Source organism: Eptatretus burgeri, chromosome 15 (assembly GCF_056783735.1).
Source record: "Eptatretus burgeri isolate ZD-2024b chromosome 15, Ebu_testis_v1, whole genome shotgun sequence".
NCBI lineage: Eukaryota > Metazoa > Chordata > Myxini > Myxiniformes > Myxinidae > Eptatretus > Eptatretus burgeri.
This window is the reverse complement of record NC_140975.1, coordinates 71,600,455-71,624,488: the sequence shown is the minus strand read 5'-3', so window position 1 is coordinate 71,624,488 and position 24,034 is coordinate 71,600,455. Positions and strand designations below refer to the sequence as shown.

Here is a 24,034-nt window from a genome sequence, read left to right as displayed (position 1 = left end):
CTCATGCTCACATCGATGAAGAATTGAGTTTATCAAGAAACGAACACTAATAATGAGTGCTTGTACAATGCTGTGGGGAACTGAACCAGAAGCAAATGTTTGTTAACATTTGGTCCCTTTGTGAAGTTGTAAGAATTGAAGAGTAAATACCAAGCAATAAAAGAGAATAGACCAAATGACACACAAACACTCATTCTACGTCTGACACTGGGTCTGAAGAGTGGAGATAATAGATTGCTTGTACTTACCTGACAATGAAACATGAGTACTTCCAGGAGGACGTCGACTTACCAAGTTATCTCAGATTACACAACGATACGTGGAGGACATGTACTTACCAAGTTATCCCAGAATACACACCAATACATGAAGGACATGTACTTACCAAGTTATCCCAGAATACACACAGATACATGGAGGACATGTACTTAATAAGTTATCTCAGAATACACACCGATACATATATCTCCTCTTCTCTGAGCTGAAGTCACAGGCTGTGACATCCTGTTCAAACTTCATATCACCATCTCAGAAATGGTTACAATGATAACAATGAACAAACAATCTTTCCCCATCAGCAACAATTACACTTCCTTATTTAGGCGTCGTGTGTTCTGGAACCCACACGAACACGTTGATCTGCTTCTGGGCTACACGAAGACCCATGAATGGTACTTTAGGTGTTCGGCAGTTTCAGTCCGAGTGGAACGAACACCGCCTGCAAGGCCACACGCCTTGTGTAGAGGAATGTCTGGCATGGCAAAGGCAAGGTGGAAACGAACATGCATGTTTCATTTGGACACTTGGACTGCATTCTGGTGTTTTATGCTCGTAGAGGGAAAAAAACTTCACTAACACAGGAAAAACTCACACACATTGGGAAAAGCTTCACTCACATTGGGAAAACCTTCAATCACATTGGGAAAAGACTCAACCACAGCAGAAAAAGACTCACTCACATTGGGAAAAACTTCACCCACAGTGGGAAAACCTGTGCTCACAGTGGAAAAACCTTCACTCGTATTGGGAAAAGACTCAAACAGCAGAAAAAGACACTCACATTGGGAAAACCTTTGCCCACAGTGGGAAAATCTTCGATCATAGAGGGAAAACCTTCACTCACATTGGGAAAAGACAACCACAGGAGGAAAAGACTCACTCACATTGGAAAAAGCATAAATGCAGCAGAAAAAGACTCACATTTGGAAAAGCTCACTTGGATAAGGAAAAGGCTCACTCATATTGGGAAAAGCTTCACTCACAGCGAGAAAACACTCACTCACATTCAGAAAAAGTTTCAATCGCAGCAGGAAAAGATTCACTCACATTGGGAAACGACTCACTAATATTGGGAAAACCTTCGCTCACAGTGGGAAAACCTTCACTCACATTGGGAAAAGCTTCAATCACAGGAGGAAAAGACTCACTCACATTGGGAAAAGACCCAACAACAACAGGAAAACACTCACTCACATTGGGAAAAGACTCAACAACAGGAAAAGACACACATTGGGAAAAGCATAAATACAGCGGAAAAAGACACGTTGGGAAAATCTTCACTCGCAGCAGGAAAAGACTCACCTACATTGGGAACTGTTTCAATCACAGCAGGAAAACCTTCACTCACATTGGGAATAGACTCAACCACAGCAGGAAAAGATTCACTCATACTGAGAAAAACTTCACTGGCAGCAGGAAAAGAATCACTCACATTGGGAAAACCTTCATTGACATTGGGAAAAGCTTCAATCACAGCAGGAAAGTTTCACACATTGGTAAAAGCTTAAATCGCAGCAGGAAAAGGCTCACGAACATTGGGAAAAGCTTCACTTGCAGCGGAAAAAGACTCACTCACATTAGGAAAAGCTTCACTCACATTCGGAAATAGACTCAACCACAGCAGGAAAAGACTCACTCACATTGGGAAAACCTTCATTGACATTGGGAAAAGCTTCAATCGCAGCAGGAAAGTTTCACACATTGGTAAAAGCTTAAATCGCAGCAGGAAAAGGCTCACGAACATTGGGAAAAGCTTCACTTGCAGCAGAAAAAGACTCACTCACGTTGGGAAAAGCTTCACTCATATTCGGAAATAGACTCAACCACAGCAGGAAAAGACTCACTCACATTGAGAAAAACTTTCCTCACATTGGGAAAAGACTCAACCCCAGCAGGAAAAGACTCACTCACATTGAGAAATCCTTCACTCACATTGGGAAAACCTTCACTCACATTGGGAAAAGACTCAACCACAGCAGGAAAAGACTCACTCACATTGGGAAAAGCTTTCCTCACATTGGGAAAAGACTCAACCCCAGCAGGAAAAGACTCACTCACATTGAGAAATCCTGCACTCACATTGGGAAAACCTTCACTCACATTGGGAAAAGACTCAACCACAGCAGGAAAAGACTCACTCACATTGGGAAAAGCTTCAATCACAGGAGGAAAAGACTCAACAACAACAGGAAAAGACTCACACATTGGGAAAAGCATCAATGCAGCAGAAAAAGACACGGGAAAATCTTCACTCGCAGCAGGAAAAGACTCACCTATATTGGGAACCGTTTCAATCACAGCAGGAAAACCTTCACTCACATTGGGAATAGACTCAACCACAGCAGGAAAAGATTCACTCACATTGAGAAAACCTTCATTGACATTGGGAAAAGCTTCAATCGCAGCAGGAACGTTTCACACATTGGTAAAAGCTTAAATCGCAGCAGGAAAAGGCTCACGAACATTGGGAAAAGTTTCACTCATATTGGGAATAGACTTAACCACAGCAGGAAAAGACTCACTCACATTGAGAAAAACTTTCCTCACATTTGGAAAAGACTCACTCGCATTGAGAAAACCTTCACTCACATTGGGAAAAGAATCAGCGACAGCAGAAAAAGACTAACTCACATTCGGAAAACCTTCACTCACATTGGGAAAACCTTCGCTCACAGTGAGAAATCCTTCAGTCGTATTGGGAAAAGACAACCACAGCAGGAAAAGACTCACTCACATTGGCAAAAGCTTCAATCACAGGAGAAAAAGACTCACTCACATTGGGAAAAGACTCAACAACAGCAGGAAAAGACTCAACAACAGCAGGAAAAGACTCACTCACATTGGGAAAAGCTCACTCGCAGCAGGAAAAGGTTCACTCACGTTCGGAAAAGCTTAAATCGCAGCAGGAAAAGGTTCACTCGTATTGGGAAAAGATGCACTCGCAGCAAGAAAACTCACTCACGTTCGGAAAAGCTTAAATCGCAGCAGGAAACGACTCACTCAGATTGGGAAAAGCTTCAATCGCAGCATGAAAAGTTTCACACATTGGGTAAAGCTTCAATCACAGCAGGAAAAGGCTCACTCACATTGGGAAAACCTTCAATCATATTTGGAAAAGACTCAGCCACAGCAGGAAAAGACTCACTCACATTGAGAAAACCATCACTCACATTGGGAAAACCTTCGCTCACAGTATGAAAAGACTCAATGACAGCAGAAAAAGAATCACTCACATTGTGAAAACCTTCACTCACATTGGTAAAAGCATCAATGAGTAGAAAAACTCACATTGGGAAAGGCTCACTTGCAGCAGGAAACAGCTCACTCACATTGGGAAAAGCTTCAATCGCAGCAGGAAAAGACTCACTCACATTGAGAAAAGCTTCAATTGCAGCAGGAAAAGGCTAACAAACATTGGGAAAAGCTGCACTTGCAGTGGGAAAAGGCTCACTCACATTGGGAAAAACTTCACTCACATTGGGAAAAGATTCAACCACAGCAGAAAAAAAGACACATTGGGAAAACCTTCACTCATATTGGGAAATCCTTCACTCACATTGTGAAAAGACTCAACCACAGCAGGAAAAGACACTCACATTGGGAAAAGCTTCAACCAAAGGAGGAAAAGACTCACTCACATTGAGAAAAGACTCAACAGCAGGAAAAGACTCACTCACATTGGGAAAAGCTTCACTCACAGCAGGAAAAGGCTCACTAACATTGGGAAAAGCTTCACTCACAGCAGGAAAAGACTTACTCACATTGGGAAAAGCTTCAACCATAGCAAGAAAAGACTCACTTGTATTGGGAAACGATTCAATCACAGCAGGAAGTGACTCACTCACATTGGGAAAAGCTTCAATCACAGCAGGAAAAAGCTCACTCACATTGGGAAAACCTTCACTCGTAGCAGGAAAAGGCTCACTCACATTGGGAAAAAACACTCATATTGGGAAAAGACTCACTCACGTTGGGAAAAGCTTCAATCGCAAAAGGAAAAAGCTCACTCACATTGGGAAAAGCTTCAATCGCAGAAGGAAAAGGCTCACTAACATTGGGATAAGCTTCACTCACAGAAGGAAAAGACTCACTCACATTGGGAAAACCTTCACTCACATTGGGAAAAGCTTAAATCGCAGCAGGAAAAGTTTCACACATGGGGAAAAGCTTCAATCGCAGGAGGAAAAGGCTCACTCACATTGGGAAAGCTTCACTCGTAGCAGGAAAAGGCTCACTCACATTGGGAAAAAACACTCATATTGGGAAAAGACTCACTCACATTGGGAAAAGCTTCAATCGCAACAGGAAAAAGCTCACTAACATTGAGGAAAGCTGCACTTGCAGTGGGAAAAAGCTCACTCACAGTGGGAAAAGCTTCACTTATAGCAAGAAAAGACAACCACAGCAGGAAAAAACTCACTCACATTGAGAAAACCTTCACTCACATTGGGAAAAACTTCGTTCATAGTGGGAAAACCTTTACTCACATTGGGAAAAGACTCAACCACAGCAGGAAAAGATTCAACCACAGGAAGAAGAAACTCACTTACATTGGGAAAAGCTTTAAACACAACAGGAAAAGACTCACTCACATTGGGAAAAGCTTCAATTGCAGCAGGAAAAGGCTCATTACCATTGGCAAAAGCTTCACTCGCAGCAGGAAAAGGCTCACTAACATTGGGAAAAGCTTCACTTGCAGCAGGAAAAGGCTAACTAACATTGGGAAAAGCTTCACTTGCAGCAGGAAAAACTCACTCATATTGGGAAAAGACACTCACACTCGGAAAAGCTTCACTTGCAGTGGGAAAGGACTCACTCACATTGGGAAAAGCTCACACAGCAGGAAAAGGCTCACTAACATTGGGAAAAAGCTTCACTCGCAGCAGGAAAAGACTCACTCACATTGGGAAAACCTTCACTCACGTTGGGAAAAGCTTCAACCATAGCAGGAAAAGACTCACTTACATTAGGAAACGATTCAATTACAGCAGGAAGTGACTCACTCATATTGGGAAAAGCTTCAATCGCAGCAGGAAATGTTTCACACATTGGGAAAAGCTTCAATCGCAGCAGGAAAAGGCTCACTCACATTGGGATAAGCTTCACTCGCAGCAGGAAAAGACTCACTCACATTGGGAAAAGCTTCAACCGCAGCAGGAAAAGTTTCACACATTGGGAAAAGCTTCACTCGCAGCAGGAAAAAAAACTCACTCCAATTGGGAAAAGACTCATTCACACTGGGAAAAGCTTCACTTGCAGCAGGAAAAGGTTCACAAACATTGGGAAAATCTTCACTTGCAGCAGGAAAAGGCTAACAAACATTGGGAAAAGCTGCACTTGCAGTGGGAAAAGGCTCACTCACATTGGGAAAAACTTCACTCACATTGGGAAAAGATTCAACCACAGCAGAAAAAAGACACATTGGGAAAACCTTCACTCATATTGGGAAAACCTTCACTCACATTGTGAAAAGACTCAACCACAGCAGGAAAAGACTCACTCACATTGGGAAAAGCTTCAACCAAAGGAGGAAAAGACTCACTCACATTGAGAAAAAACTCAACAGCAGGAAAAGACTCACTCACATTGGGAAAAGCTTCACTCACAGCAGGAAAAGGCTCACTAACATTGGGAAAAGCTTCACTCGCAGCAGGAAAAGACTTACTCACATTGGGAAAAGCTTCAACCATAGCAAGAAAAGACTCACTTGTATTGGGAAACGATTCAATCACAGCAGGAAGTGACTCACTCACATTGGGAAAAGCTTCAATCACAGCAGGAAAAAGCTCACTCACATTGGGAAAACCTTCACTCATGTTGGGAAAAGCTTAAATCGCAGCAGGAAAAGTTTCACACATGGGGAAAAGCTTCAATCGCAGGAGGAAAAGGCTCACTCACATTGGGAAAAGCTTCACTCATAGCAGGAAAAGGCTCACTCACATTGGGAAAAAACACTCATATTGGGAAAAGACTCACTCACGTTGGGAAAAGCTTCAATCACAACAGGAAAAAGCTCACTCACATTGGGAAAAGCTTCAATCGCAGAAGGAAAAGGCTCACTAACATTGGGATAAGCTTCACTCACAGAAGGAAAAGGCTAACTAACATTGGGAAAAGCTTCACTTGCAGCAGGAAAAGGCTAACAAACATTGGGAAAAGCTGCACTTGCAGTGGGAAAAGGCTCACTCACATTGGGAAAAACTTCACTCACATTGGGAAAAGATTCAACCACAGCAGAAAAAAGACACATTGGGAAAACCTTCACTCATATTGGGAAAACCTTCACTCACATTGTGAAAAGACTCAACCACAGCAGGAAAAGACTCACTCACATTGGGAAAAGCTTCAACCAAAGGAGGAAAAGACTCACTCACATTGAGAAAAAACTCAACAGCAGGAAAAGACTCACTCACATTGGGAAAAGCTTCACTCACAGCAGGAAAAGGCTCACTAACATTGGGAAAAGCTTCACTCGCAGCAGGAAAAGACTTACTCACATTGGGAAAAGCTTCAACCATAGCAAGAAAAGACTCACTTGTATTGGGAAACGATTCAATCACAGCAGGAAGTGACTCACTCACATTGGGAAAAGCTTCAATCACAGCAGGAAAAAGCTCACTCACATTGGGAAAACCTTCACTCATGTTGGGAAAAGCTTAAATCGCAGCAGGAAAAGTTTCACACATGGGGAAAAGCTTCAATCGCAGGAGGAAAAGGCTCACTCACATTGGGAAAAGCTTCACTCATAGCAGGAAAAGGCTCACTCACATTGGGAAAAAACACTCATATTGGGAAAAGACTCACTCACGTTGGGAAAAGCTTCAATCACAACAGGAAAAAGCTCACTCACATTGGGAAAAGCTTCAATCGCAGAAGGAAAAGGCTCACTAACATTGGGATAAGCTTCACTCACAGAAGGAAAAGACTCACTCACATTGGGAAAACCTTCACTCACATTGGGAAAAGCTTAAATCGCAGCAGGAAAAGTTTCACACATGGGGAAAGCTTCAATCGCAGGAGGAAAAGGCACACTCACATTGGGAAAGCTTCACTCATAGCAGGAAAAGGCTCACTCACATTGGGAAAAAACACTCATATTGGGAAAAGACTCACTCACGTTGGGAAAAGCTTCAATCGCAACAGGAAAAAGCTCACTAAGGTTGAGGAAAGCTGCACTTGCAGTGGGAAAAGGCTCACTCACAGTGGGAAAAGCTTCACTTATAGCAAGAAAAGACAACCACAGCAGGAAAAGACTCACTCACATTGAGAAAACCTTCACTCACATTGGGAAAAACTTCGTTCATAGTGGGAAAACCTTTACTCACATTGGGAAAAGACTCAACCACAGCAGGAAAAGATTCAACCACAGGAAGAAAAAACTCACTTACATTGGGAAAAGCTTTAAACACAACAGGAAAAGACTCACTCACATTGGGAAAAGCTTCAATTGCAGCAGGAAAAGGCTCACTAACATTGGGAAAAGCTTCACTTGCAGCGGGAAAGGACTCACCCATATTGGAAAAAGCTTCAATCACAGCAGGAAAAGGCTCATTACCATTGGCAAAAGCTTCACTCGCAGCAGGAAAAGATTCACTCACATTGGAAAAGCTTCACTCACATTGGGAAAAGCTTCAATCGCAGCAGGAAAAGGCTCACTAACATTGACAAAAGCTTCACTTGCAGCAGGAAAAGGCTCACTCACATTGGGAAAAGCTTCACTTGCAGCAGGAAAAGGCTCACTCACATTGGGAAAAGCTTCACTCGCAGCAGGAAAAAACTCACTCCAATTGGGGAAAGACTCATTCACACTGGGAAAAGCTTCACTTGCAGCAGGAAAAGGCTCACTCACATTGGGAAAAGCTTCACTTGCAGCAGGAAAAGGCTCACTCACATTGGGAAAAGCTTCACTCGCAGCAGGAAAAAACTCACTCCAATTGGGGAAAGACTCATTCACACTGGGAAAAGCTTCACTTGCAGCAGGAAAAGGCTCACTAACATTGGGAAAAGCTTCACTTGCAGCAGGAAAAGGCTAACTAACATTGGGAAAAGCTTCACTTGCAGCAGGAAAAACTCACTCATATTGGGAAAAGACACTCACACTCGGAAAAGCTTCACTTGCAGTGGGAAAGGACTCACTCACATTGGGAAAAGCTCACACAGCAGGAAAAGGCTCACTAACATTGGGAAAAAGCTTCACTCGCAGCAGGAAAAGACTCACTCACATTGGGAAAACCTTCACTCACATTGGGAAAAGCTTCAACCATAGCAGGAAAAGACTCACTTACATTGGGAAACGATTCAATTACAGCAGGAAGTGACTCACTCATATTGGGAAAAGCTTCAATCGCAGCAGGAAATGTTTCACACATTGGGAAAAGCTTCAATCGCAGCAGGAAAAGGCTCACTCACATTTGGATAAGCTTCACTCGCAGCAGGAAAAGACTCACTCACATTGGGAAAAGCTTCAACCGCAGCAGGAAAAGTTTCACGCATTGGGAAAAGCTTCACTCGCAGCAGGAAAAAACACTCACTCCAATTGGGAAAAGACTCATTCACACTGGGAAAAGCTTCACTTGCAGCAGGAAAAGGTTCACAAACATTGGGAAAATCTTCACTTGCAGCAGGAAAAGGCTAACAAACATTGGGAAAAGCTGCACTTGCAGTGGGAAAAGGCTCACTCACATTGGGAAAAACTTCACTCACATTGGGAAAAGATTCAACCACAGCAGAAAAAAGACACATTGGGAAAACCTTCACTCATATTGGGAAAACCTTCACTCACATTGTGAAAAGACTCAACCACAGCAGGAAAAGACTCACTCACATTGGGAAAAGCTTCAACCAAAGGAGGAAAAGACTCACTCACATTGAGAAAAAACTCAACAGCAGGAAAAGACTCACTCACATTGGGAAAAGCTTCACTCACAGCAGGAAAAGGCTCACTAACATTGGGAAAAGCTTCACTCGCAGCAGGAAAAGACTCAATGACAGCAGAAAAAGAATCACTCACATTGTGAAAACCTTCACTCACATTGGGAAAAGCATCAATGAGTAGAAAAACTCACATTGGGAAAGGCTCACTTGCAGCAGGAAACAGCTCACTCACATTGAGAAAAGCTTCAATTGCAGCAGGAAAAGGCTAACAAACATTGGGAAAAGCTTCACTCACATTGGGAAAAGATTCAACCACAGCAGAAAAAAAGACACATTGGGAAAACCTTCACTCATATTGGGAAAACCTTCACTCATATTGGGAAAACCTTCACTCACATTGTGAAAAGACTCAACCACAGCAGGAAAAGACACTCACATTGGGAAAAGCTTCAACCAAAGGAGGAAAAGACTCACTCACATTGAGAAAAGACTCAACAGCAGGAAAAGACTCACTCACATTGGGAAAAGCTTCACTCACAGCAGGAAAAGGCTCACTAACATTGGGAAAAGCTTCACTCACAGCAGGAAAAGACTTACTCACATTGGGAAAAGCTTCAACCATAGCAAGAAAAGACTCACTTGTATTGGGAAACGATTCAATCACAGCAGGAAGTGACTCACTCACATTGGGAAAAGCTTCAATCACAGCAGGAAAAAGCTCACTCACATTGGGAAAACCTTCACTCGTAGCAGGAAAAGGCTCACTCACATTGGGAAAAAAACACTCATATTGGGAAAAGACTCACTCACGTTGGGAAAAGCTTCAATCGCAACAGGAAAAAGCTCACTCACATTGGGAAAAGCTTCAATCGCAGAAAGAAAAGGCTCACTAACATTGGGATAAGCTTCACTCACAGAAGGAAAAGACTCACTCACATTGGGAAAACCTTCACTCACAGTGGGAAAAGCTTAAATCGCAGCAGGAAAAGTTTCACACATGGGGAAAAGCTTCAATCGCATGAGGAAAAGGCTCACTCACATTGGGAAAGCTTCACTCGTAGCAGGAAAAGGCTCACTCACATTGGGAAAAAACACTCATATTGGGAAAAGACTCACTCACATTGGGAAAAGCTTCAATCGCAACAGGAAAAAGCTCACTAACATTGAGGAAAGCTGCACTTGCAGTGGGAAAAAGCTCACTCACAGTGGGAAAAGCTTCACTTATAGCAAGAAAAGACAACCACAGCAGGAAAAAACTCACTCAAATTGAGAAAACCTTCACTCACATTGGGAAAAACTTCGTTCATAGTGGGAAAACCTTTACTCACATTTGGGAAAAGACTCAACCACAGCAGGAAAAGATTCAACCACAGGAAGAAGAAACTCACTTACATTGGGAAAAGCTTTAAACACAACAGGAAAAGACTCACTCACATTGGGAAAAGCTTCAATTGCAGCAGGAAAAGGCTCATTACCATTGGCAAAAGCTTCACTCGCAGCAGGAAAAGATTCACTCACATTGGAAAAGCTTCACTCACATTGGGAAAAGCTTCAATCGCAGCAGGAAAAGGCTTACTGACATTGGGAAAAGCTTCAATCGCAGCATGAAAAGGCTCACTAACATTGACAAAAGCTTCACTTGCAGCAGGAAAAGGCTCACTCACATTGGGAAAAGCTTCACTTGCAGCAGGAAAAGGCTCACTCACATTGGGAAAAGCTTCACTCGCAGCAGGAAAAAACTCACTCCAATTGGGGAAAGACTCATTCACACTGGGAAAAGCTTCACTTGCAGCAGGAAAAGGCTCACTCACATTGGGAAAAGCTTCACTTGCAGCAGGAAAAGGCTCACTAACATTGGGAAAAGCTTCACTTGCAGCAGGAAAAAACTCACTCCAATTGGGGAAAGACTCATTCACACTGGGAAAAGCTTCACTTGCAGCAGGAAAAGGCTCACTAACATTGGGAAAAGCTTCACTTGCAGCAGGAAAAGGCTAACTAACATTGGGAAAAGCTTCACTTGCAGCAGGAAAAACTCACTCATATTGGGAAAAGACACTCACACTCGGAAAAGCTTCACTTGCAGTGGGAAAGGACTCACTCACATTGGGAAAAGCTCACACAGCAGGAAAAGGCTCACTAACATTGGGAAAAAGCTTCACTCGCAGCAGGAAAAGACTCACTCACATTGGGAAAACCTTCACTCACATTGGGAAAAGCTTCAACCATAGCAGGAAAAGACTCACTTACATTGGGAAACGATTCAATTACAGCAGGAAGTGACTCACTCATATTGGGAAAAGCTTCAATCGCAGCAGGAAATGTTTCACACATTGGGAAAAGCTTCAATCGCAGCAGGAAAAGGCTCACTCACATTGGGATAAGCTTCACTCGCAGCAGGAAAAGACTCACTCACATTGGGAAAAGCTTCAACCGCAGCAGGAAAAGTTTCACGCATTGGGAAAAGCTTCACTCGCAGCAGGAAAAAACACTCACTCCAATTGGGAAAAGACTCATTCACACTGGGAAAAGCTTCACTTGCAGCAGGAAAAGGTTCACAAACATTGGGAAAATCTTCACTTGCAGCAGGAAAAGGCTAACAAACATTGGGAAAAGCTGCACTTGCAGTGGGAAAAGGCTCACTCACATTGGGAAAAACTTCACTCACATTGGGAAAAGATTCAACCACAGCAGAAAAAAGACACATTGGGAAAACCTTCACTCATATTGGGAAAACCTTCACTCACATTGTGAAAAGACTCAACCACAGCAGGAAAAGACACTCACATTGGGAAAAGCTTCAACCAAAGGAGGAAAAGACTCACTCACATTGAGAAAAGACTCAACAGCAGGAAAAGACTCACTCACATTGGGAAAAGCTTCACTCACAGCAGGAAAAGGCTCACTAACATTGGGAAAAGCTTCACTCACAGCAGGAAAAGACTTACTCACATTGGGAAAAGCTTCAACCATAGCAAGAAAAGACTCACTTGTATTGGGAAACGATTCAATCACAGCAGGAAGTGACTCACTCACATTGGGAAAAGCTTCAATCACAGCAGGAAAAAGCTCACTCACATTGGGAAAACCTTCACTCGTAGCAGGAAAAGGCTCACTCACATTGGGAAAAAAACACTCATATTGGGAAAAGACTCACTCACGTTGGGAAAAGCTTCAATCGCAACAGGAAAAAGCTCACTCACATTGGGAAAAGCTTCAATCGCAGAAAGAAAAGGCTCACTAACATTGGGATAAGCTTCACTCACAGAAGGAAAAGACTCACTCACATTGGGAAAACCTTCACTCACAGTGGGAAAAGCTTAAATCGCAGCAGGAAAAGTTTCACACATGGGGAAAAGCTTCAATCGCATGAGGAAAAGGCTCACTCACATTGGGAAAGCTTCACTCGTAGCAGGAAAAGGCTCACTCACATTGGGAAAAAACACTCATATTGGGAAAAGACTCACTCACATTGGGAAAAGCTTCAATCGCAACAGGAAAAAGCTCACTAACATTGAGGAAAGCTGCACTTGCAGTGGGAAAAAGCTCACTCACAGTGGGAAAAGCTTCACTTATAGCAAGAAAAGACAACCACAGCAGGAAAAAACTCACTCAAATTGAGAAAACCTTCACTCACATTGGGAAAAACTTCGTTCATAGTGGGAAAACCTTTACTCACATTTGGGAAAAGACTCAACCACAGCAGGAAAAGATTCAACCACAGGAAGAAGAAACTCACTTACATTGGGAAAAGCTTTAAACACAACAGGAAAAGACTCACTCACATTGGGAAAAGCTTCAATTGCAGCAGGAAAAGGCTCATTACCATTGGCAAAAGCTTCACTCGCAGCAGGAAAAGATTCACTCACATTGGAAAAGCTTCACTCACATTGGGAAAAGCTTCAATCGCAGCAGGAAAAGGCTTACTGACATTGGGAAAAGCTTCAATCGCAGCATGAAAAGGCTCACTAACATTGACAAAAGCTTCACTTGCAGCAGGAAAAGGCTCACTCACATTGGGAAAAGCTTCACTTGCAGCAGGAAAAGGCTCACTCACATTGGGAAAAGCTTCACTCGCAGCAGGAAAAAACTCACTCCAATTGGGGAAAGACTCATTCACACTGGGAAAAGCTTCACTTGCAGCAGGAAAAGGCTCACTCACATTGGGAAAAGCTTCACTTGCAGCAGGAAAAGGCTCACTCACATTGGGAAAAGCTTCACTCGCAGCAGGAAAAAACTCACTCCAATTGGGGAAAGACTCATTCACACTGGGAAAAGCTTCACTTGCAGCAGGAAAAGGCTCACTAACATTGGGAAAAGCTTCACTTGCAGCAGGAAAAGGCTAACTAACATTGGGAAAAGCTTCACTTGCAGCAGGAAAAACTCACTCATATTGGGAAAAGACACTCACACTCGGAAAAGCTTCACTTGCAGTGGGAAAGGACTCACTCACATTGGGAAAAGCTCACACAGCAGGAAAAGGCTCACTAACATTGGGAAAAAGCTTCACTCGCAGCAGGAAAAGACTCACTCACATTGGGAAAACCTTCACTCACATTGGGAAAAGCTTCAACCATAGCAGGAAAAGACTCACTTACATTGGGAAACGATTCAATTACAGCAGGAAGTGACTCACTCATATTGGGAAAAGCTTCAATCGCAGCAGGAAATGTTTCACACATTGGGAAAAGCTTCAATCGCAGCAGGAAAAGGCTCACTCACATTGGGATAAGCTTCACTCGCAGCAGGAAAAGACTCACTCACATTGGGAAAAGCTTCAACCGCAGCAGGAAAAGTTTCACGCATTGGGAAAAGCTTCACTCGCAGCAGGAAAAAACACTCACTCCAATTGGGAAAAGACTCATTCACACTGGGAAAAGCTTCACTTGCAGCAGGAAAAGGTTCACAAACATTGGGAAAATCTTCACTTGCAGCAGGAAAAGGCTAACAAACATTGGGAAAAGCTGCACTTGCAGTGGGAAAAGGCTCACTCACATTGGGAAAAACTTCACTCACATTGGGAAAAGATTCAACCACAGCAGAAAAAAGACACATTGGGAAAACCTTCACTCATATTGGGAAAACCTTCACTCACATTGTGAAAAGACTCAACCACAGCAGGAAAAGACTCACTCACATTGGGAAAAGCTTCAACCAAAGGAGGAAAAGACTCACTCACATTGAGAAAAAACTCAACAGCAGGAAAAGACTCACTCACATTGGGAAAAGCTTCACTCACAGCAGGAAAAGGCTCACTAACATTGGGAAAAGCTTCACTCGCAGCAGGAAAAGACTTACTCACATTGGGAAAAGCTTCAACCATAGCAAGAAAAGACTCACTTGTATTGGGAAACGATTCAATCACAGCAGGAAGTGACTCACTCACATTGGGAAAAGCTTCAATCACAGCAGGAAAAAGCTCACTCACATTGGGAAAACCTTCACTCACGTTGGGAAAAGCTTAAATCGCAGCAGGAAAAGTTTCACACATGGGGAAAAGCTTCAATTGCAGGAGGAAAAGGCTCACTCACATTGGGAAAAGCTTCACTCGTAGCAGGAAAAGGCTCACTCACATTGGGAAAAAACACTCATATTGGGAAAAGACTCACTCACGTTGGGAAAAGCTTCAATCGCAACAGGAAAAAGCTCACTCACATTGGGAAAAGCTTCAATCGCAGAAGGAAAAGGCTCACTAACATTGGGATAAGCTTCACTCACAGAAGGAAAAGACTCACTCACATTGGGAAAACCTTCACTCACATTGGGAAAAGCTTAAATCGCAGCAGGAAAAGTTTCACACATGGGGAAAAGCTTCAATCGCAGGAGGAAAAGGCTCACTCACATTGGGAAAGCTTCACTCGTAGCAGGAAAAGGCTCACTCACATTGGGAAAAAACACTCATATTGGGAAAAGACTCACTCACGTTGGGAAAAGCTTCAATCGCAACAGGAAAAAGCTCACTAACGTTGAGGAAAGCTGCACTTGCAGTGGGAAAAGGCTCACTCACAGTGGGAAAAGCTTCACTTATAGCAAGAAAAGACAACCACAGCAGGAAAAGACTCACTCACATTGAGAAAACCTTCACTCACATTGGGAAAAACTTCGTTCATAGTGGGAAAACCTTTACTCACATTGGGAAAAGACTCAACCACAGCAGGAAAAGATTCAACCACAGGAAGAAAAAACTCACTTACATTGGGAAAAGCTTTCAACACAACAGGAAAAGACTCACTCACATTGGGAAAAGCTTCAATTGCAGCAGGAAAAGGCTCACTAACATTGGGAAAAGCTTCACTTGCAGCGGGAAAGGACTCACCCACATTGGAAAAAGCTTCAATCACAGCAGGAAAAGGCTCATTACCATTGGCAAAAGCTTCACTCGCAGCAGGAAAAGATTCACTCACATTGGAAAAGCTTCACTCACATTGGGAAAAGCTTCAATCGCAGCAGGAAAAGGCTTACTGACATTGGGAAAAGCTTCAATCGCAGCATGAAAAGGCTCACTAACATTGACAAAAGCTTCACTTGCAGCAGGAAAAGGCTCACTCACATTGGAAAAAGCTTCACTTGCAGCAGGAAAAGGCTCACTCACATTGGGAAAAGCTTCACTCGCAGCAGGAAAAAAACTCACTCCAATTGGGGAAAGACTCATTCACACTGGGAAAAGCTTCACTTGCAGCAGGAAAAGGCTCACTAACATTGGGAAAAGCTTCACTTGCAGCAGGAAAAGGCTAACTAACATTGGGAAAAGCTTCACTTGCAGCAGGAAAAACTCACTCATATTGGGAAAAGACACTCACACTTGGAAAAGCTTCACTTGCAGTGGGAAAGGACTCACTCACATTGGGAAAAGCTCACACAGCAGGAAAAGGCTCACTAACATTGGGAAAAAGCTTCACTCGCAGCAGGAAAAGACTCACTCACATTGGGAAAACCTTCACTCACGTTGGGAAAAGCTTCAACCATAGCAGGAAAAGACTCACTTACATTGGGAAACGATTCAATTACAGCAGGAAGTTACTCACTCATATTGGGAAAAGCTTCAATCGCAGCAGGAAATGTTTCACACATTGGGAAAAGCTTCAATCGCAGCAGGAAAAGCCTCACTCACATTGGGATAAGCTTCACTCGCAGCAGGATAAGACTCACACACATTGGGAAAACCTTCACTCACATTGGGAAAAGCTTCAACCGCAGCAGGAAAAGTTTCACACATTGGGAAAAGCTTCACTCACAGCAGGAAAAAAAACTCACTCCAATTGGGAAAAGACTCATTCACACTGGGAAAAGCTTCACTTGCAGCAGGAAAAGGTTCACAAACATTGGGAAAATCTTCACTTGCAGCAGGAAAAGGCTCACTCACATTGGAAAAAGCTTCACTGACAGCAGGGAAAAAACACTCCTATTGGGAAAAGACTCACTCACGTTGGGAAAAGCTCCTAATCGCAAGAGGAAAGAGCTCACCAACATTGAGGAAAGCTGCACTTGCAGTGGGAAAAGGCTCACTTGCAGTGCAAAAAGGCTCACTCGCATTGGGAAAAGCTTCACTCACAGCAGGAAAAGACAACCACAGCAGGAAAAGACAACCACAGCAGGAAAAGACTCACTCACATTGAGAAATCCTTCACTCACATTGGGAAAACCTTCGCTCGCAGTGGGAAAACCTTCACTCACACTGGGAAATGCTTCACTTGCAGTGGGAAAGGACTCACTCACATTGGGAAAAGCTCACTCGCAGCAGGAAAACGCTCACTCACATTGGGAAAAGCTCACTCGCAGCAGGAAAAGGATCACTCACATTGGGAAAAGCTTCACTCACAGCAGGAAAATACTCACTCATATTCAGAAAAGCTTCACTTGCAGTGAGAAAAACCTACTCACATTGGGAAAAGCTTCAATCGCAGCGGGAAAGGACTCACTCTTATTAGGAAAACACTCATTCATATTTGGAAAAGCTTCACTCACAGGGAGAAAAACTCACTCACATTGAGAAAAGCTTCAATCGCAGCAGGAAAGGCTCACTAACATTGGGAAAAAGCTCCCTCACATTGGGAAAAGCTTTACTCACATTGGGAAAAGACTCAACTACAGCAGGAAAACTCACTCATATTGGGAAAACCTTCACTCGCAGCAGTAAAAAAAAAACTCACTCACATTGGGAAAAGACCCACTCGCAACGGGAAAAACTCACTCACATTGGGAAAAGACCCACTTCGCAGCACAAAAAACCTCACTCATATTGGGAAAAGACCCACTCGCAATGGGAAAAACTCACTCACATTTGGAAAAGCTTCACTCGCAGCAAGAAGAAAGCTCATTCGCAGCACGAAAAACCTCACTCATATTGGCAAAAGACTCACTCACAGCAGGAAAAGATTCACTCACAACGTGAAATGTTTCATTCGCAGCAGGAAAAGTTTCACTTGGAGCAGGAAAAGATTCACCATCGAGGAGGGAAACCCCTCACTTGTAGTGCGAACCCAGCAGACACACGACGTCGGTATGAAAGATTCACGACGTCGGTAATCGGCCGCTTGGTTGTACAACCATATCACGATGCGGAACAGCCGCAGCGTGCGGCGCGATTATCTAAAACTGCTCTTTCTGCCTCATGTGTTTCCAGGGTGAGCGATTTTCCACCTCGTGCCATGTGATTGTCTCTGCCTTTCACTGAAGGAGAGATCTGATCGGCTAATTTCTATTTCCCCATCACGAGCCGCCATTTGCAAAGTTTGGTAAAACTTGTGAACTTTCAGCTGTTCCTGAGTGTGACAGACAATCCGCTTTCTTCTGCAGAAGACTTTAGCTTTTTTTAGTTAAAATTATCTTCCGCCGTGATCATTTTTGGAAAGTATAATATTATAAATCGATTTTATGTGTCTCAGCTTTTGTTTTTGGACGTTTTTAAGATCACAGAATCCATGATGTGTTCCTGTTACTAGTGTGCTGGAATTTATATCGTTAGATTCAATGGAAACTCTCCCGGGCCCTTCGTGGCACTCGATCGTGGTTCGAGCCTTGGACTCGGGAACGTGCATCTGACGATCTAATCCTCCGGCACCCGATTTCATCTGTTTATCACGTTTCGCTGTCGCTGATATGGCCCTCCCCTGATATGGCCCTCCCGTGATATGGCCCTCCCGTGATATGGCCCTCCCCTGATATGGTCCTCCCCTGATATGGCCCTCACCTGATATGGCCCTCACCTGATATGGCCCTCACCTGATATGGCCCTCCCCTGATATGGCCCTCACCTGATATGGCCCTCACCTGATATGGCCCTCCCCTGATATGGCCCTCCCCTGATATGGCCCTCCCCTGATATGGCCCTCCCCTGATATAGCCCTCCCCTGATATGGCCCTCTCCTGATATAGCCCTCCCCTGATATGGCCCTCCCCTGATATGGCGCTCCCCTGACATGGCCCTGATCGTGTGTACAAATCGACAGTAAATAATCAATCAATTTTTCCGAGGGCCTGGTAAAAAAAAAACCCACCGGTCTGTGGCAAAAGGGGAACTCTGCAAAAATTACTTTGGACAAGTTTAATTGGTTCAGAACCTTTTAAAAATATTTTTTCTGGTGTGGATAATGATTCGGCCGTTCGGGTCCGACAAATTACCACATTGTTCCGCAATGTAACAAATTTAAAGTTCCACTGCCCTTAATTAAAAATGCCTCAATTAATAATAATATATATTTTTAAATATATTCTTTTTTTATGTCCTCTTTTAACGAGTAAGGCCTAACCAAAGGCAAAAGGAAAACAATTGTCAGTTGTTGTTCGCCGAAAAATGTGGTTTTGTCATAAAAAAAATATTAACCCTTTGGCCCCCGACAAACTGCCGCTTGTAACAATGAAGCCTTCATTGCAGTAGTTTTTCACTTGGGGAATTGTTCAAGTTTTTCGGTGCACAATTGCTTTCCTTTGGTAAAATGGTTATAAAAAGACATGAAAATAACTTTATATTATAAAGAATAATATTAATTGAGGCTTTTTAAGGGCAGTGGAACTTAAAATTTGTTACAAGCTGCTTCGAACACTGGTGTACTAAATTGTTTTTATTTTCTAAAATAAGGGTGATGTCCAATGCTCTGACGTCTACATACAATTTGTGGGGAAAGAATGGGAAGAGACCTTTCCGGAACTTGAATTTTTATAAAGTTGTCAGAGGTAATAAATTCTGCTAAATGACAGTTTATAATGTGCATGACTTGAGCGCAATTCACGTTGCAAGTCTTGTTTGATGATCATAAAGCCCAATATATACGAAGTGGAAATTCTTATTATTTTTCAGGCAGTACCATGACCAGTCAGCCAACAGCAACGGAGGCAGCTGTAGACACTGCCATATCACAACATTTGAAATGTGCCCCTGATCGGTGTGGAGATGCGGGCAGGAACAAGCCCTCATCTATCTATAATTCCAGCAGTGTGTGTGTGTGTGTGTGTGTGTGTGTGTGTGTGTGTGTGTGTGTGTGTGTGTGTGTGTGTGTGTGTGTGTGTGTGTGTGTGTGTGTGTGTGTGTGTGTGTGTGTGTGTGTGACCGCTGTTTCTCGACAACCACTGGTCCGATCAAATTGAAACTTGCCAGCTATATTGCTGGGGACCTGAGTGTGTGCCTTTTCAAGGTTTGATATTGATTGGACAAGTGCTTCCCAAGTTATGGCCGTTTATTTACCAAACCAACTGCGTAGGCATGGCCGATGGGGAAGAGATCCTCAGCCACGTTCCCCATTACAGGTTACAACGTATGGACTTCCGGATAGTGATGACTTACTGTATTCTCATAATTTATCGATTTCTTATGCGCATTTATAGATAAACACAATGCCCCAATCCAGTCGTCATTTACGAGAGCAAAGGAATGGCCTGTGTGTTGTTTGAAAGTTGTTGTTTTTTTTTTGCATGTACGGACAAGTACTAGTGTAATAATAACGAGTAACAACAACACGCTGTGCCAGCCATCCATGTCCTTGATTATTAAGAATTTGCAGCATAGTTAATTGTCATGTTGTATGTTGGAAACCCAGCCTAAGTTTACATTGTGAAAATATTTACATGTACTTTTATGCAGAATGAAGTTATTTTATTTTCTTGTGAAATTAAGATTGAAAACACCCAACAAATTAATTTTTTGTGCTTTGGATTTATTTTTGTGAGATGCATTCAAAATTGTGTTTTCATACTTAATGATGTTAGATTTATATTTTTTCTTTGTATGAATACACACACATAGATGTATATTTTTTCTCATTGATTTGCCTGATTGTAATTAAGTTTCATATAATTTTATGCACTGTTCATATCATGCCAAGTATCATCTGTTTAAGTCTTTATGCATCTCATTCTATTGATGCCCGCTGTGGGACATAACAAGTAAGAATATTTCTAAATTATATATATATATATATATATATATCTTGGAGAAATTCTATCAGAAAGGTGTTTGACTTCCCAAGTAGGACCCATATTGTACTCTTATACCAGTCATTGCTGAATTTCTACCTATCGAATGTCAACTATTAAGTCGTATAGCAAAATTTATATGTGGTTCTTCGTCTTCTCATAATTCTTACATGAGGTTGCTTAATTATTAATCTTGTAACAATGGGTAGTATGTCATCAGTAGCTAAAACTTTTAATTACATTTTATATAAATGCAAGTTATCGGTAAATACCTTTTATGCTCCTAATGCCCATTTAATGTATGCAAGCATAGAATTATCAGCAGTTTTACTAACACTGCATGATGATGTTGTTGTACTTAAAAATGCCTTTGTAGAATCAATTATATTTGAGAGAGAAGCTCCACAGTTCCTCTCTGGAGCAGAACTTTCTGAATTTGAATTGTTTACTGTGCTTTGCACAAAGTGAATTTGTCAAAAAGGTATTTACGACTTTTACCCATGTGGTATTTCTTTTTATTCCCAATATTTAGGATATGTTTCTCAATTGCAATGGTATCTACTTTTATTTATTGTACGTTTGTATTTGAGTGTGCTTTTTTGGTACAAATAAAGATATTATTATTGTTAATACTGCTTGTATATTTTTGCCGCAATCATGCTCTGCGTGATACGTGATAATAAATGATTATGAATTGCAGTTGTTTTCAAGTTGTGGTCATTATGTGTTACTGTGCAACGTATAATGATGTTGCAATACAAAACTTCAATGTTTTGATAATGGCACCGGTGGAACAGCGGTGCTCCGCTGGCCGCAGACCTACGGGTCGAGGGCTCCATCAAGCTGGAAGCTGAAGGGAGTCATGCACTGCAATGTTCGTTTATTTGGCGTGCAAAGAAAAGGGTAAAAACAAAAACCCCATTTTATGAACGTTGTGATAAAGTTGAAAAATAACGTCATGCTTCAATGTTGTGACAACGTTGAAATCTGACGTCATGGGTGTTGCAAATACAACTTCCCACTGACCCAATTCTGACGTCAGGATACAACCAGAACACGACGCCGCAACGACGTCAGATTTCAACGTTGTGAGAACGTTGAAATCTGACGTCATGGGTGTTGCAAAAACATCTTCCCACTGACCCAATTCTGGCGTCAGGATAGAACCGGCAAACAACGTTGCAACAACGTTGTGTGCCTGCTGGGAAGGAACAATCCGAATACCAAACTGAGTTTTCAACACAAAATGAATGCAATTGGTTGAATTAATTTGTGTTGAAACTAAACTCATTTAACTTGTGACTGATACTACATGTAAGCTTACGTAACTTGGTCGACCTGGGCTGGTTGAAGTTAAACTTAGAAGTGAAACATGTTTCATATCACCTTGAGCAACACATTTTTGGCCTTCCTCCTGACTTTACTGACATCGCAAAAGTGTTTGCAACACTCGTAATGGTCGTCTCTCTTGCAATTTGTTGGCTGAGCATCGATACATGATTATGCTTCTTCAAAATCTAAACCGAGATCAGCTGTGGTGTCTGCAACCACTTTGCTTTCTTTGCACTCGTACTTTCTTTACACCAATCAGTCGCAACACTCACAAATCAAAGCCAGGATTAATTGGAAAACAGAAGAAATGACTATTTCTTGAAGAAACAATATGCACAATGCAAAAGTTTTCACGAATACTCACTCGCAGGCATCTTATCCAAGTCAACAGATGTGTGCACCATGGTGGGAGAGGGGAGGGGAGTGGGAGAGATGGAGAGGGGTGGAAGGATTGGGAGAGAGGGAGGGGTGGGAGTGATGGGAGAGAGGGGGGTGGGAGTGATGGGAGAGAAGGAGGGGTGGGAGTGATGGGAGAGAGGGAGGGGTGGGGGTGATGGGAGAGAGGGAGAGGAGTGGGAGAGATGGAGAGATGGAGAGGGGTGGAAGGATTGGGAGAGAGGGAGGGGTGGGAATGATGGCAGAGATGGAGAGGGGTGGGAGTGATGGGAGAGGGAGGGTGGGAGTGATGGCAAAGATGGAGAGGGTGGGAGTGATGGGAGAGAAGGAGGGGTGGGAGTGATGGGAGAGAGGGAGGGGTGGGAGTGATGGGAGAGAGGGAGAGGAGTGGGAGAGATGGAGAGATGGAGAGGGTTGGAAGGATTGCGAGAGAGGGCGGTGTGGGAATGATGGCAGAGATGGAGAGGGGTGGGAGTGATGGGAGAGGGAGGGTGGGAGTGATGGCAAAGATGGAGAGGGTGGGAGTGATGGGAGAGAGACAGATAAAAGGGGGGTTGTGATTGGGGAATTCCGGCAGATGTGATGTCTAGTTTAATGTTCCTGCACACAATGATGAATCACCCTGCCTGTGAGACATGCATGGTCCGATTTTGTTCAAACTTGGCAAATATCAATTGTAGCAAATGTTCTTCTCTGTCACATGACCACTCCGAGTCAGTTGTGCAAACACATCAATGTTGTAAATTTGGGCTGGCCATTTAACTCCACACAGCAAAATTACTAAAACCATTTTTTTTGTATTTTTTTTTTCTCCTTATTTTGTATCATACGATAACCGACACGAACACGGCTCACAGTTTGTTCATATCAAAATACAAGTTGAAATTTGAAAGGAAAGATGAGTACAAAGCCCTCGTCGAAACAATTTAGTCGTGAATTTCAATCCCAGAATAGGATCAGACTAAAGAACTATGGCTACCACTACGACGACTACTACTGAGTGTTGGATCAGAGTTTGTTGTCCTCTGAAGTCAAGTTATCCTAACAGCTGTATGGAAGGTGGACATTCAAAGTCGTCTTGCTTAGTGAGGTGCACGTTTGGACCTTTCAGATGGGTAACTTGTCCAAATGTGAAATTCCTCTGTGGAGGATGAAACACCACACTTCTTTCAGACACTTTTTGCTCCATAACTGTAGCAACAGCACAGTGAAAAAGCTCAAATGGTGAACTTCAAATGGGAGATCAAAGAGGATTCAAAGAAAAACTTTCACAACACTGTTGGCCATGCTTGTTAAAAACACATCAATAAAAGATCCACAGATCTAGTCCTCATATCTTTTTGCACACACATGACCGTTTCATGTAAACGAGACGACGTCAGAGTGTGCATCAAAGGTCGACACTTTGGCAACTCGCACAAGCTCAAATACAAATACAAAGTAGAAAACGAGCAATCAGAGATCGCAGACCCTCGTCAGGACTTGTTTTGTGTGGTGTTTGCGTACTGCGAGTTACATAATTAATAAGAGGCATCACGATAACTGCCACTTAATAACTGCTGGCAGTGATGACCAGGTACCAAGACGTCCCGCTTTTATACAACCCCACTTTGATTGGACACCTGACCCTGACGTTTATTATTATTATTATTGTTATTATGACATGTATATGTGGGAAAAAATACATGCCCAGACCAGGAATCGAACCCAGGTCCTCTGGAAAACCCAGGTACGATTCCTGGTCTGG

The 24,034-nt window shown here is 42.8% G+C and overlaps 1 protein-coding gene across 2 annotated transcripts in view; it reads right to left on the bottom strand.

The window, feature by feature from the left end:
• Positions 1-24,034, bottom strand: part of LOC147012513 (serum response factor-like) — a 160,974-nt gene that overhangs the window by 122,639 nt on the left and 14,301 nt on the right. The gene's annotated exons all lie outside the window — the stretch shown is intronic.